Raw genomic sequence first — 15,888 nt, 5'->3', positions numbered from 1 at the left:
ACCCGACATCCGACACTGAGAATTATATATGTGGTGTGGCAGAACAAAGCATTGTGGTCCCAATCTACACATCCCGCCCAGCGAGCAAGGTGCCTTTCCAGGATGGAGCCTTCCCAGGATGCAGCGCCTGCGAGGCAAGCGCTATTCAAAAATAGTTCCTATTTTGGCATTCTGCGCAGAATGTTGTCCTGGTCGCAGCTCGCCAGGATTCGATAACTTGGGAAATAAGGGCGCTGCAGAAGTGGGCGGAGTGGTGGTGGGTGGAGTGGGTGCTCCACTCCTAACTCCTAAGAAGCAGGCACACGGCGTAGGCGGCGGGGACAAGTTCGCAAAAATTGTGCGCATATTAAAATTCTTGCTGAAAGCTTTTGACATAAATTAAAACTTTTTTTAATGTACGTACGAGGCGCCCCCAGCTCCGCATCTCCGCATCTCCGCAGCTCCGGATCTCCGTGTCCCCCATCCTCGTGCTCCATCCGCCGTATTTTTATGAAAAGCCATCGCCAGGTGGATATCCGCCGCTGCCTAGAAGGTGGATAGACGACGGCTGGAAGTGTGTGACCCATACGCGGATTTCTTTGTTTTCGCTTGCACTGTTCACTGTTTGTGCAAGGCTCTGAAGAAGTAGCTGCTCCAACTGGGAGGCAGCTCCTCCGCGGAGAACGTCCACATTCCGCAGGCAGAACCTTCTGATTACTCGACTTTCGGGGCTCAGCGCACAGAAGAAGTACCCAGTACCCAGTACCCAGTACCCATGGCCCTTTGCCCTTTGGCCCACGACACTGACACATGGAGGGCAGATTGGAAACTTTTTTAATTAATTTCCATGCCAAAAAGTAACTGGCAGCCAAGACATCGATGCGCCGCGCATTGAGCCAAACTTACGCATGCCATCGATGGGCTAGGATGTGCCAGGATGTGCTAGGATGTGCTAGGATGTTCTATACATCCCGGACTTGATAGCGCGCTATTGATACCAGCCAGGGCGCATTAAAAATGGATTTCCCATCATTGGCGCCGCTTGGCAGTGGGCGTGGCTGCCGCGATGCTGGCTCAAAGACAACATTTTTGGCGTCAAAATTATTTATGAGCTTACTGTGCGTAACGTGACTTGGCGCCCACTCCCTGCACCGAAAGCAGTTGTGCACCACAAGAAAAGTATCGCCAAGTATCCGCTGAGCAACTAGCTGGGATCTTACCTTCTGCTGGCCAGTCACATGGCCGCCACATGGACATACGAGTGCATGCGCGTTTCTCTCAGTGCAGGCGGACTGAGCTGAGGTGTCGCTGTCAGTGCTAATGTCGCATTGGCTACGTGATTGTCGGCGCTGGCGACTGATTTTTGCGCCTGCGACAAAACTTTTTCAATAATGTATAAATCAAACTGTCATAAAGTCACAGTCGCAGATTGCGAAATCGCCGCGCTGCTCCCCCGGATTCTTGGATCTGCCACGTGGACTGGGAAGGCGGGGAGTCCTGCATAGTTCTGGTTCGCGCTTTCCGTTCCAGCGCCGCGGATTCCAGTGCGCTTGTTTCGCCGACGAGGAGGAGGCGTCAGAAGTCAGGATTAGGAGTCAGAAGTCAGGAGTCGCTAGCGGTGACACTTTCTTAGACAATTTAAGCTGCGATTGGGCGGCCTGATGTGCATTTAATGTAATGTGTGTCTGGCGGAGCTTCGTGCCTCGAACCGCCGACGACCACCCCCCAGATGTTACCTGTCTGCCCCAAAAAACGCCTCGGCTGCCCCAAAGCGTTTCTCACATTCATGGAAATATGTCACAAAATTTATTGCAAAATAATGTTGCCCTGTGTGTGTGTCTGTGTGTGTGTGTGTGTTCCTTCCAGGCTCCACTGTGTGCTCCTAATGCTCCTACCCACTGCTCCTGCTTCTGCTTCTGGCCACTTACGAGGCTGCGGATGGCTGAGGATGGGATTGTCCTTCAATCTCCGCCCCATCCGCCCCATCCGGCCAACCGCTTCATCCGAAAATATTAAAAATTCCTTCGCATCCATCCCCACACAAAGTGCGCCGCCCTTTTAGGCGTTCGAATTGAATCTTCTGCGTTTTGCGGGGCTTGTTTAATGTTGGTTGAGTTTGCTTTGAGTGTGGCAAGCAGCACATCATTTGATTACTTCGCTTAGTTTTAATCTGGGGCACTTGCCTCATAACTTTCCTTCCACTCGCATATGTAACTAGATTGTATATAAGCTACGATTTGTATAAATAGAGTGCGATAAACGCAGCGGCAACAAATTTAAGTTGCGGTGCAATTAAATACTGCAAAGGGAAAGTAAGCAAATGTTTGTGTTTGTGCGTTCGACTCGTTTGAATGCGGAATATTTTTTTGCACACACACGCTTGAAAAAATTGAAATGTAAATTTAAATTTAAATTTAAATACTATAATAGCAACAGCAGCGGCAGCGGCAGCGGCAGCAAAGGAACGAGAGCAGCAAAACCCCTCAAAAGCGTGCCAATGTACGCAAACAGCCGATTGCGTGTGTGTTAACACACTGCCAGCAATGCGGTGGGTGTTGCTGCCCAAGTGGGCGAAAGTGGGCGGAAGTGGGCGGAACGATGGGCCAAAAGGCTTTGGCCGGCCAAGACTGACTCTCTGATTGATCTGCATGCGCGTGTTTAAACAAAAATTCGCAATGTAAATCGGCAAATATGCACGCACCACCAATCGCCAGTCGGTTCCATTTACAAAGTGCTTTTTGGGTCCAGGAGATCGCGGCAGCAGGAGGAGGAGCAGGAGGAGCAGGAGGCTGGTGCCACTGGGAGCTGCGACCACATGGATGCTATGACTGCAGCGGGTGCCATGGTTGGTAGCGACTCGGCGCACCTGTTTTACAATGTTTCAATCGCAATCGCATTCGCAGGCAGTCGCGCTGCCTGATGTTCAATCGAGCTGATAATTACGCGACCTTGTGAGGCGCATCACTGCTGGTGATGGTGATGGTGATGATGATATATGGGCAGCCAATGGTGCAAGCAACCAGCCTGTCCCTGTCCCTGTCCACCGATGATGTGAGGCACCTCCGTCGGCTGAGCGGATGTGGCTGGCAAGCGGAGCCGCAGTCGACGCCTTCGAAGCGTTTTTCCATGATTTATTAACTAAATTAGCTGCTGTATTATTTTTAGCGCCCACGCAGGCGGAAAAGCAGCAAAATAATAGGCAAAGCCCAGACACAAAAGCCACCGACCACTATCCAGTATCCACTCTCCACTTGCCACACTCCACTTGCCACTAGCCATTTGCCACTTGCCAAAAGACGCCCCCCAAGAAATCGGAAGGAGGAGCGAGCTTGGCAGGAGCAGGAACAGCAACAGCAGCAGCTCCAGGAACAACGGACAAGTTGGTAACTTTAAGAAATTTACACCATCAGCAGATAAGAGTGCATGGCCACCGCCACCGCCACCGCCAGCAGGCGAGGCACAGTGCGGCTCAGCTCGGCCTGGCGGATGTGGATGTGGACGTGGATGCACCGCCGGGGTGGCAGGAACTTCAAACTGCTAAGGAAAATTTGCAGCGCCGACACTTTTTGCCTTTGCCTTTGCCGACTTTGCCCGACTTTGCCCTTGTTGTCGGCCCTGTTGTGTTTGCAGCAAACAATCTGTTTCCCGGCATCAACTTGGCCAGAAAAATTGAAACAAGCTGAACAGCGGCAGTCAGCTGGAACGGGAAAATCGGAAAACCGGGGGGCGGTACGAAGGGCGGTGCGAAGGGCGGTGCTGTCATCCTTGGGCGGCATGGGGATGTGCAGCATTTTGGGGGACTTGGGAGAGGAGAGCAGAGGAGAGGATTGGATTGGTGCACCGCCTCTATTGTACTGCAAAACTGGCAACTTGTGGCGTGGGCATGTATCACATTTAGACACGCCGAAAGACAGATATATAAACTTATAAAGACCAGGCCCAAACTGGAGCTGCAGCTGCAGCTACAGCCCCAATCTGAGCCCCCCGAAAATATATAGTTGCAGAGGCAAGCAGAAAAACCATATTTGGCAACTGAGCAGCAGTTGAAAGGACTTTGCAGCGCGCAGAACTGATGAATTATGGCCAAAGTTATTGGCTGCTGGCCGGGGGTCTCCCTCTCCGCTGGTAGGCGCTCCTTGCTCGGCAATGTTTTTCTGCTCCGCGTGGCAACTACTGATAATAAGATATACTTACTCGCCGTCGGACGGGACGGGATGGGATGGGATGGGATGGGATGGGCGCAACCCAAACCGCGTCAAACGCTCCGCCTTCAGTTCCTCCACTTCCACTGCCACTGCCACTTGCACTGCAGCTCCAACTCCAACTCCTGCTCCAACTCCAGCTCCTGCTCCAACTGCTGGTCGGGCTTCATCGGAAGTCTAGTAAATAAAAAGTTGCATGGCCAGCAGCGTGTGCTGGCAGCGAAAGGCCGCGGGCCGAAGGCCAAAGGCTGCAAATAAAGGGCAACTTAACAAGTTTAATTGTACGAAACGGAAATGAAACTTTGCCTTTTGGCTTGGTTGACTTCTGGGCGCGGGACCGCGTTTCGCCTCCACTGCTCCTGGTTCCTTTGAATGATAAGGAGGAGCAAATAATTTGCATATTCCAATTGGCTACAGTCGATATACTCGACTAGCAGCCGTACCCTAGAGTTTCCAGCAAGGGTATGCTGTCGTCGGCATTGAGTTGTCCTCGGGTTTTGGCAGCATCAGCATATGGAATTAAATTCGAGTCCCGTGGCCAGTTGATGGAGGCCCCAGGAGGCAACAGGAGGCCCCAGGAGGCTGGATGCAACTGGCTTCCCGGCGATTAGTCAAAGAGATAAAAAGTGACCCCTAATAGGATTTCATTTCGGCGATCCTTGCCGCCTGAATGGCGGGATGGCGGCGTGCTGGGGTGGCTCCTGTTTGCAGGACACATGGACGCTGTGTAACTGCAGTTACAGTCGAATTGAAATCACGGTTCAGACAGCCGATGATTGCCGTCAATTGAATGCCAATTGTTTTTCTTTCGCTGGTTTTTCTTTTGATAGATTTTTCCACCACGTTTTGTTTAGCCCTCTGTGTGCCACTGTGTGGCCTGCTGTGCGAGCCAAATCAAACGCTTTTTGGCCAGATCAAGTTGCCGCCGTTTGTCCGTTTTGGCATCGGCTTGGCGGCATCTGCTTCTGAATCGGCATCGGCATCAGCATCAGCATCCACATCCGCATCAGCATGGGCATCAGCAACAGCATGGGCATCGGCATTTTCATTTAACGGCGGGCGTCCTGGGACAGCATGTCTGCTGTCGGGAGGCTGGGAAACCGCCGAACCGAATGGTCCAGTCGTGGAGTGGAAGGTATATGGTGCATGGGGCATGGGGCATGAGGTGCGGGGCATGGAGCATGGTGCAATAAAACCGGTGCAGAAAGTAGAAAGTCGTGTTTTGGGCAGGAGCCGCGCCACTTGGCCCCTTCAAAATTCGCAATCTTTATTGTCTATGATTGGCATTCGATTTTTTGTTTTGTATCTGCCGCCGCCCGGCACTTTTGTATCTGCTTTTGGCTGAGTTCGCATCACGTCCAGCGGCCAGATGCCAGATGCCAGATGCAGTGCGTCAGCGAGCGCAGCCCATCAATCTGCCATCAAGCGATTATCTGCGCGCAGTGGCAAGTGGCACGTGGCCAAAAATAAGACCTTGCCAAGCAGCCGGATGACTGCCACCAGCAGTGGCAGCAATGGCAGCAGTGGCAGAGCCAGTTGCAACGAGTGCCGCAACTGGATACCGCTTACTGGCGCTGGCAAGGAGTGTGGCAGGAATCGCGCTTGCCTAATTTACATAAAATTGCACAAATCTACAATGTATGAGTACTTTGACCCGAACTTCTGAACCCACACACACACACAGTACGCAATGGCCCAAATAGAGCCATGTCGCCATCTTAGGGTAATTTATACAAGCGGGAAGTGGGTGGTGGCTGGTGGGTGGTGGGTGGTGTCTGTCGGGGGAAGGACAAAGTGCGCCACTTTTGAGTGCAGTGGGGAAAAGCGCAACGGCAGCTCTGAGAGGGGAAATTGTACTAGGAAATTTGCCGGAAATTAAAACTTGTGCAAAATAAATCGCCAAACCTCGAAATAGTATCCAAACACACACAAACACACACAGAGAGAGAGACAGGGAAAGCAGAAAAGGAGTGAACTAATGTCCTTACACCACTGCCCATCATCATCCTGCGGACGGAGACGGAGATGGAGACGGAGACGCAGGAGCAGGGACACCGAAAGATCGATGCACGCGCACAAACAGCGCTCGAGGGCCAATTGGCATACTTGGAGCACTTGGAGCACTTGGAGCAGCAGACGCATGCTTACACATAATGCCCCAAATCTGACCTCCTCGGTCTTCGCTCTTCAGTTTTCAGTCTTCACACTTTAGACTTCCGACTTCCGATTTCCGACTTCGGAACTTGGAACTTGGGCGCTCCTACATATAAACCAAAAAAAAAAAAGGCGTCGGAGGAGCAGGAAGTGGCTGCGCCTGGCCATTGTCCACCCGCACGCCGTCCGTGAGTGCTTCATTCCGCTGGATTTGCCGCTAATGGAGTGACAGTTGGCAAAGAATTATTAGATTTGCACATGCATACTGCACTCGAATTTCGAAAACGTGGAGGCGGCAACAAGGGGCAGCGCTGCGATTTGGAGCCGGAGTGTTGGAGTGCCGGAGTGTTGGAGTTGCGGAGTGTCGGAGTGCCGGGGTGCAGAACGTGATGGCCACGTTGCCCTGCTGGAGCCGGAAAAAAGTGTGTGCTATCCTGGGGGAAACTCCACAGAACTCCACAGAACAGAAGAGAACGGAACGGAATAGAATGGAATGGAAAGGCAGTGCCGCTGGGGGAAATCTAATTTCCTTAATAGTCTCAACAATTACACGATTTCTGACCAGGTCAGATTCCATCGGTGGTGGTGGTGCTGGTGGGTGGGTTGGTGGTGCTGGTGGCCCCAATCTGTGACGCTTCATCAGCCAGCTGTGTATGCAGCCCTGTATCCTGATGGACATTTAAAATGATGAAGTCTAATTTCCTCAATTCGGCTAAGCCCAAAACGAGACAGTGATTGACTGCATCTATTGGGTGCCTACTAGGAGTTGCTATTGCTATTGCGATTGGGATTGGGATTGGAATCAAGCATCCTGCTGGTGACAGCGAACTGGGAGCTGGGAGCTGGGAACTGGAAAGCACGGCGACATTGCCTGACAGCTGGTCATAATGCATGTGGCCCCGCACGGGCATTTAATCAACTTTAATTAAAATTGCACACAAAACCCGAAAACGACTTGATAAAACGCCATTAACTCGCTGCCGAGCTCAACTGACAGCGGTTTTATCGGCGGCTTCTGTGCAAAGCTTTTAATTGATAAGTGTGTGGTGTGGTGTGGTGTGATGGTGCGGTGGTGTGTGGTTGCCGCACTGGGATGAGTCGCCGCGGGATGAGTCACCAGCTGCCTGTAACTGGGCTCCTGTCGCCGAGGGACTTCCGCTGCAGTGGGGCATGGGGCATGGAGCATGGGGCGAGTGTTGCTAAAACGTCTAATTTAGTTGGCCCATTTTCCTGGACTCCCCCGAATCTGGGTGAAGTGGAGTGGAGAAGAAGTGGAGTAAAGTGGAGTGGAGTGAAGTGGAGTGGAGTGGAATGGGTACTTATGCCACATTATTTCAGAGCTTATGCCGCGACGACGCAACGAAAGCCCCTCGAAATTGCGCTCATTTCAAAATGGTTATTGAATCTTTGGCGAAGTAAATAATCCTTGTTGAAATAAAAGAGGAATCCCGTTTCGGGACTCGGTCTCGGTCGCTGTCATCCGCCCCTCGCCAGCCACTAAATGCTGCCAAATTATACGCAATCATTTTGAGCTTAACTAAAGTGCGGCAAGTCTGCGGCCAAGACTCTGGGTGGTTATGGGTGGCACTGGATGGGTGGCACGTGGATGGCTCCGTGGGGTTGCGTGCGGTTCAGACAACGGCGAATTGGTTGCTCGGAATGCTTTGGATATGGCCCCAGCATCAGCTCAGCTCCAGCTCCATCTCCAGCTACAGCTTGGGCTTTGGCTTCGGCTTCGGAGCAGTGGTCCTGGCTGGGAAAAATACGACGACAATGTGTCATCGTAAATTGTTTGTCTGGGAATGGGGTCTTTCAAATTTATACCTTCATATTAAACTGGCTATTGTATATTGAGCAGCTGGAAATATTTCTTGTCTAGCGTGGAATGTCCTGCTCCTTCTGCTCCTTCTGCTCCCCCTCCTGCCACGTAACCTCGGATCAAAATGAATCCTGTTCCGAAAAAAATTCGAAATATTTGTATATTCAAGAACAAAGTGCCTCGAAGTGCGCCATTCTGATAGAATAAACATTTGCCCTGCCCAGAAGCTTTTCGCGTTAGCGTTAAGTGGCCCATCTAAACCGTTTAGTTGCTGTGGTCAAGGAAGTAACACTGTGTCAGCGTCCAGGAATCCGAGACAGCTCCTCCTGCTTCCTGCTTCCTGCCTCCTGGATCCTGCATCCCTCCCAGTGGCCCGAGTTGGGCAAAATGGCTTAATAGCTAGGAAAATTCGCTAGCAATCCTGCGGTTTCTGGCTCGTCGCGCATTGTAAAATGTATATATGCACGCTCTGTGAGCATTTTCGAGGATTAAATGAGACACTTTGCGTCGTGGAGGGGCGAATGGTCGGGGGTGGGGGGGAGACGCAAAAAAGGAAATGCCGCTCAATTTGCTGCACAAATAGAACGCAAATCAAATAAGAGCCTGTCAACAAAAAGCAGCCACGCAGGCGACTCCGGCGCAAAGGGTATGGCTCCCTATACGTACATCGAGTGCCCGACGTCGAGACGTTGGACGGAGGAGACAGGAGTCGGAGGACGGAGGATGGAGGACGAAGGATGGAGCACTGAGCACTGGTTACTGGGAACTGGGTGGGGGGTAGAGTCGGGGGTCGTCGGCTGCAGTGCTACAATTTATGACAACTTAATTGATTTACTTTACGTACGTGACCAGAAAAATGAATATTGCATTACGATGGGATTTTCGTTAGAGTTTTTTCCGTTGCCGCCGGAAGTTCTATTTCAACGCTCCGCTGTTTGCCACACAAACACCAACAACTCACAGCCAGCAACCAGCAACCAGCAGCGCCAGTGGAACAGTCGAGCAGTGGCTCCACTGGAATCAGCGCCTCCACGAGGAGCAGGAGTCTTCTTTAAATCGCGCAATTAGCAGTGTCGCCACACGGCTTTTCGTTGCCGTCGGCATGGCGAAGAGTGGGGGAGAAGTGGGGGTTGATCTAATTTAATTTCTATATACCACAGATATCGCCATGCTCATTTCAAGGACTAGTGTCCTCTGGAATAATGTGAAAGTACTAGGGAAAGTTTTTTTTATTAATATTTATTAAGTGAAGAATCCGTACATCATAGTATTGTATCTTAACATCACAGGGTGGAGAAATAATAAGAACTACCAAACACTATACATAAATTAGTGAAGTACATATATATGAATAACTTTATTTGTATTTTAATCATTAAATATGTACGTTTATTAGTTAACAATGTTTTGAGAAGGCGCACGTGAACACAAATATATATCATAATAAAATACCTCCTAAGTGTGGAACATACCCGGTCAGGTCCATGATGCACTGCATCCAGAATGACGACGGGATACCCAGATGGCTTCTTGAACCACTATCACACACACCCACACCCATACTACTACTTTCACCGTCACATCATAACATCCGGTCAACTGATTTATGGGCTGCCAGAGCGGCTATCCCATGAGGATTGAGTCAGAACTGATTGGGAATTGCAAGTATTGGTGGACGAAATATTTTCTACATTACATTAATTATGTAAATTAAGTAAATTACAATGTAAACAAAATAACTGTTTGATAAATGCTGCATGTTATATGTTGTTTGTTGCGGTGTTGAATGTAGCAAGTCGCAAATTTATTGTAAAATGTCGATTTTCGTTTATTGAATATTTGTTGTTCATAGATAATTATTGAATGTAGCTATTGAATAATCGTGAAACATCCAATTTTGCCTTTGTTTTCCATATATTAATATTAATATTTTCTTGGAAATACAAGTTCCCCAAGAAAGGGGAACCGGAAGTCACACGAACCTAAAAGTATGCAGTGAAAATGAATGAATACCGTTAAACTAGCTTGGTGTGTGTGTGTGTGTGTGAAAATCAATGTGTCGGGTAGCCAAAACAATGAACTCTGCGACTCCAGCAGCTGCAGCTGGTAGTTCTGTTGATTTGTCCCGCAGAAAAATACAAAAATATGAGGAAAGCCGCCACTTCCTTTCGCCTTTGACTGTGGCAACCTCATACCTCATTCCCCATTCCTCATCCCATCGCCTTGAAGGAGACCGCAAACTTTGCCCGTTCGCCGTTCGAGCAACTTAAGTAGTCGCAGTTTATCCCGACTTAGTTGCTTTGACCTTTTCTCGTTTCCATTTCTTTGCTGAGCTCCCTTCGTGCGGCAGTTTGCATGAAAATGCGTAACGGGTAGCGCAAGTTGGCCAAATGCCACTGACTACTTCACTACTTTCCTACTGACTACTGACTAAGTTGCTCATTACTCGATGTTCGCAGCCGTCCGTGGTCCGAGGCTCCACTGTGCCAGTGGTGGCGCAGAAGTTTGCCTCGGCGCCTCATCAATTCACTTTGACATTGACTTGGCCTAGACGCCAAAAAACACACACACACACACACGCTGAAATCTACTTGTGCGTCTACTTTGGCTTAATCGCACATAAGCGGTGAGTTTTTTGTGTACTTAAGAAACCACTTAAGAAGTCGTTAAATAATCAATGAATAAAGATTCTTGCCGCCTTTCTGTCTTTCCGTCTTTCTGTTTTTCTGTCTTGCCGCGCTGCTCTCCGCCGACGCATAAATTGTCATAAATAAATGAGCACGTCGTGGCAGCAAAGGCTTGCACTCTCACTCGTCCTTGTCTTTGTGGGTCGCAGTTCCGCATCCTTGCCGAAGCTGGGATGCCCAGAATGCCAGAGGGAGGAGCACCATGGGGCTCGAATCAATGGCAGCCAGTCTGTGGACAATACGCGCCGAAGACTTTCCCAGTGGCTTGAAGGGAGAAGGTGAAGAGCGGTGGCAGATGGGAAAAACTTTTCAGCCCAAGTTGCGACAGGTAATTGAGCGGAAACGCGGGCAGAATGAACTGAAGTGGCACCTACGCACCTATAGGATCAGCATCAGCATCAGCATCAGCATTCGGATTCTGATTCTGATTCTCATTCTGGCTCGGAACATGCAGCAGTAGGCCATTATTAGATACATCTGCTCCATGTGGCTATCCACAGCTGGCAATGGTGACCCACAGCTGGTGACCCAGAAGCCACAGGATGGCCGATTAAATGGCCATTCAATTTCACTGCTACGAAGTGCTGCGATTTAATGATGTGAGCTGCTTTGGCAACGGCTTCAATGCAGCTTCAACTTTTCCTTTCCCGCCGTCTGCAACATTGAAATATTGTATCTGTTGTGCTCGGTTTCCAATGTTGGCAAATTCCATTCTATTTGCTGGCTATTTCCCTTTCTGCATGCAGAATGCCACTTGTTGTTTTCCCTATCCCCGTTCTCGTGCCCGCCTTTAAGTCCTCTGTGAAGCAAAGTATTTTCCAGTTTTCCCTGTTTCCCAGCGTTTTATTGCATTTGATTGCTGTATTTTTTCCTGATTTTCATCATTTCTTTGCTTCTTGTTCGTTATTGACTTTGATTTTACTTTCGGCGCTGGCTGCCTTTGGCTTTGGCTTTGGCTCCTGCACCGCGATTTAACGGCTTTTAGCCAACAGTCTAACTGCCGGATGTCAGATAGATGAGCAGTTGGAGCAGGAGCTGGGGCAGCTGGGTGAGCTGGGTGAGCTGGGGCCGTGGGGTAGTCGACATTCGACAGCTGTCATGACACCCGCCCATGCAGCGTCTATAGACGTGCGACTGCGGCTGTCTGCGGAGCAAGTGCCTTAATTTGTGGATTTCGTACAAATGGTTCGGAAGAATTGCTTTAAGTAATTGTTTTCGCCCCCACTGGAGGTGGAGGTATTGTGCCATTTTTGGCGCTGCTCCCGCCACGTCCGCCTCTCAGATATTGTGGATATGCCGCTGTTGCTGTTGGCCTTTCTGCTGCTGTTTATGGCATCATTGCGTGCCCTGGACTCCAGCTCCTGCTCCAGCTCCTGCTCCTGCTCCATCTCCAGCTCTATCTCCAACCTCACATCCATCTACACATCCGTGTGATTCGATTCGATTCGAATCGATTCGATCGAACGCTGCAGACTTAAACCGATTTGAATAATGCCACAGTTGACTTTTGAGGCGTGTTGGCAGTGTGATATGGCAGCAGTAGTAGGCTTTAAAGCACACTTGACGTCTTGTCGCCCACCGATGTCGCCGCCAATGAGAGCGCCCCTGGCCATGGGCCCTTTCGATGGGCTCAATGGGGCTATGGGCTTTAATAGGACCTGGTCTGGTCTGGTCTGGTCTGGTCGGGTTGGGCCGGATTCGTTGGTGCCCCCCATTCACCCTATTCTCCCCACTTTGCAATTCTCATTTTACATATTGCCCTCGGAGTCGTATATTTTTTTACCTTTGTGTGTTTTTGCCTAACTACCTCGCTGGCCCAGCCGCCTATTGGCGGAGTGGGGGCGCTGAATGTTGCTCCTGGAATCGAGGAGTCAGTAGTGGGTGGTAGTCGGTGGTAGTTGGAAGTCGCCACCCCCAAAATGCCTGGATGTCGGACTGTCTATCCGTGTGCCATTTTCCTCTCTGTTTGCGCACACTGCCTTCGTGCCGCGCCTCTCTGGTTTGCACCTTTTGTACGTTTTTAATTTTCCTGTTTTATTTCCGGTTTTACGATTCCCATCTCGAATCTAGATTGCAATAGCGCCGTTCACCGTTCACCATTCGCCGTTCACCGTCGTTTGTCCTGCATTGCGTCCTGCCACGATTCAGTGCATCAGGACTAGCTACGAGCTTCCCATCCTCGAGTTCATCGCAACACTCGCACAAAAGCCACTTCGCCACTTTGCCACTCGGCATGATCTCTGGGCCAGGCCATGTGGAGGGGATTCACGCAGGACTGGCGATCAAGCTGTTGGGGCCCAGCAATCACAGCAAAGGAGTCCAAGTAGCCGGGCATCCATGTGTCTTAAAGGGTGAATACCTACGAGGTGCTACTCAGCTGGGGCCAAATATGCAGACATTGAGGGCTCGGCTTTAATGTTGGGTCACCAGGGGACATTCCTTTGTGCCATACATGATTTGGCAGCTATTCCCTGGATGTGGCCAGATAAAGATTACGATACAGATAAAGCCGAACGTGAGTCGGCTAACTGGCCGGCCTTTGTGGGCCGCAGCAGCAGGTCTGTAGACCTCCATGCTCCATTCTCCCTTCTCCATTCGCCCATTTGACTGTACACACAATGCCGCCTGCTTGCCTTTGGGAAATATTTGCATAAAAAGGTCACTGGCACCCAATGTATGTGTGTGTGTGTGTGTGTAAGTGTAAGGCCCATGCACGTGTGGGTGTCCCATTGAGGAAGCAAACACTATCTGCGCTGGGGCGACATTGCCAGGACTCGCCAGGACTCGCCAGGACTCGCCAGGTGGCCACCTGCGGGGCATGCAACCGCAGATTTGGCCAGCCAGCCAAGGCTGTAATAAGAATGATGCGGCCGACGGGTTATGCAATAAGGCGGTCTGAGGCGGAACTGGCGAATCAGACAGCGATTGTCAAGGCACTCGATGATACTCGAGCAAGGAGCTGCGAGGATGCTCAGGATGGGCAGCCCAACAACTCGCCACTCCTGTGCCGCTGAACAACAAAAGGCAATTTGCAAAACAGTAGCTGAGCAGGATGGCTGACGGATGATGGACAGCGAGCAGGAGTGCCTAGGAAACGAGACACGGAGGAGGATGTGGCCAGCCAAGGCGGTGAAACAAAGGCATGTAGCAGCAATCCTCGAACGGATCTGGTTCGGCGAAGTATTCCAACCGGCGGCTGGCAGCCAAAACAAATAAGTTCTGCTCGAAGTTTGCTCCTATGTAGTCCGAGTCCGAGTCTGAGTTCGAGTCTAAGTCTGAGTTCGAGAACGAGTCCGAGTCAGAGTCCGAGTCCTGGCTGCTGGCTGCTGGCAGGCAGATTTCGAGATAAAAAGATTGACAGCGTTGATAGTCGAAATAATTAATTGAATGAAACTGCTACAACAAATGCCTTTAATTAGTGTCGGGTTTCCTCTTGGGTTTTCCTTTTTCCACTACGTGCCACCCACCCCCTGCACCTCATCCACCCCGTCGCCTTCTTTTGCCAGCTTCTTGAAGGCCGACATAGATCTCCGGGTTCTGGCTTAAAGTGGCTAAGTGACTACCAGCCATCGATGAGCTGCAGCGTTGCACGAACCAATTTCCCGACACTGGGCCAGAGGTCTCGGCGGATTCTCTGATTCTGTGATTCTGGGAGTCCGGGAAACTGGGAAACAGGCAAACCAGGACTCGCTCGAATTGCTGGAGGTGAGTGAAACGGGACGCTGCCTGCCAGCCCCCGACGTTCTGTCGCGCATTTCCATGAAATTATTCAAGCAGAAGGATATATGATAATTTCCGTCGGAAGTGTAATCAAAAATCGCTTAGACAAGAGCTCCTTTCGCCCCAACTCCTTTCACCGCAGGCGGCGCAGGAGCACCTCATGCATGTGCCCATGTGGTGGGCAGGTGGGCTGGTGGGTAGGCAGTCCTGAGGACTTGGTGACGACTGGCGGGGATGGGAATGGAATGGGAAGTGTGCGTGAGCACGGCACCTTGCTTGATACAAGATACAAGGTCCAGTCGAGGAATCTGGGTGGTTATTCAATCGGTCGGAGGATCTTGAAACCCTGTTGGCCCATCGAGCGGCAGTGGTAATGCTTAAAGTGGCTAATGCCGCCGGCTCAGTGCGACGAACTGCGTCGGCCAGATGGTGGGGCAGTGAGGAACACATCCTGCGGCAATCGCGGCTGTTTTCGATTGACTTGTACGCGACAATGCCATTTGGCCATTTGGCCATATCGGCATAACGTCATATCGAATAGTCTTATTTGCCATTGTGTTCCGTTTGAGCCACTTCTTTTTGCCGCTTTGCGCTGCACAGCTTGTTTTTTACGTATAATCCGCTTTTGCCGGGCCTCCTGATCCTAGTCAGCTTTTGTCCGCTTTCACACCAACTCTTTGTTTTCCGGTTGAATCTCTTTTTTCCCTTTTTTTTCTCATTTTTGCGCTGCATTTTCGCTTTCACTTGGTGCAAACGGCCGAAAAACCAAAAGATTTTAATGCCATAAATTCATATTCCCATCATTCAATTGACAAATGGCCATATGTGGCCAGTGACATGGTTTCTCCGCCATCGCCGCCATCGTGGCCATCTCCCCCGCCAACAAGTGGAGGCAGTGGCTCCCTCTCGGGCTTTTTGGTTTTTGCCCTCGCTGCCATTGTCATCGATGCTGTTATTGTTTTTGTTGCCACTGCCACTGCTGCCACTGCCACTGCCACTGCTGCTGCTGCAGTTTTAACAGGATTTGCCATGCATTTTAACTGAATAATTGATAAAATTTTGACACAAAAGTTTATTTAAGTGCAGAGCGCTGGCATAAACAAAACCAAAACCAAAGCAACAAAGTGCTGTCCCGTTGATCCGACTAGCGGATACCCGTTGAGCGGCTGCTCCTTGCCCCAACTCCACCATGCCACCATGTGCCCCCCGTTTTGGGGGATGCACTTGCTCGACCTCGGGGCTGAAATGGCTTTGCATCTGCCGATCAGATCAACAAATCAGATTAACTGCAACGGCCAAATGGGATTGGCCTATGAATTGTTATTAA

This window comes from Drosophila teissieri, chromosome X, assembly GCF_016746235.2.
Source record: "Drosophila teissieri strain GT53w chromosome X, Prin_Dtei_1.1, whole genome shotgun sequence".
Taxonomy (NCBI): Eukaryota; Metazoa; Arthropoda; class Insecta; order Diptera; family Drosophilidae; genus Drosophila; species Drosophila teissieri.
This window is presented reverse-complemented; position numbering follows the sequence as displayed.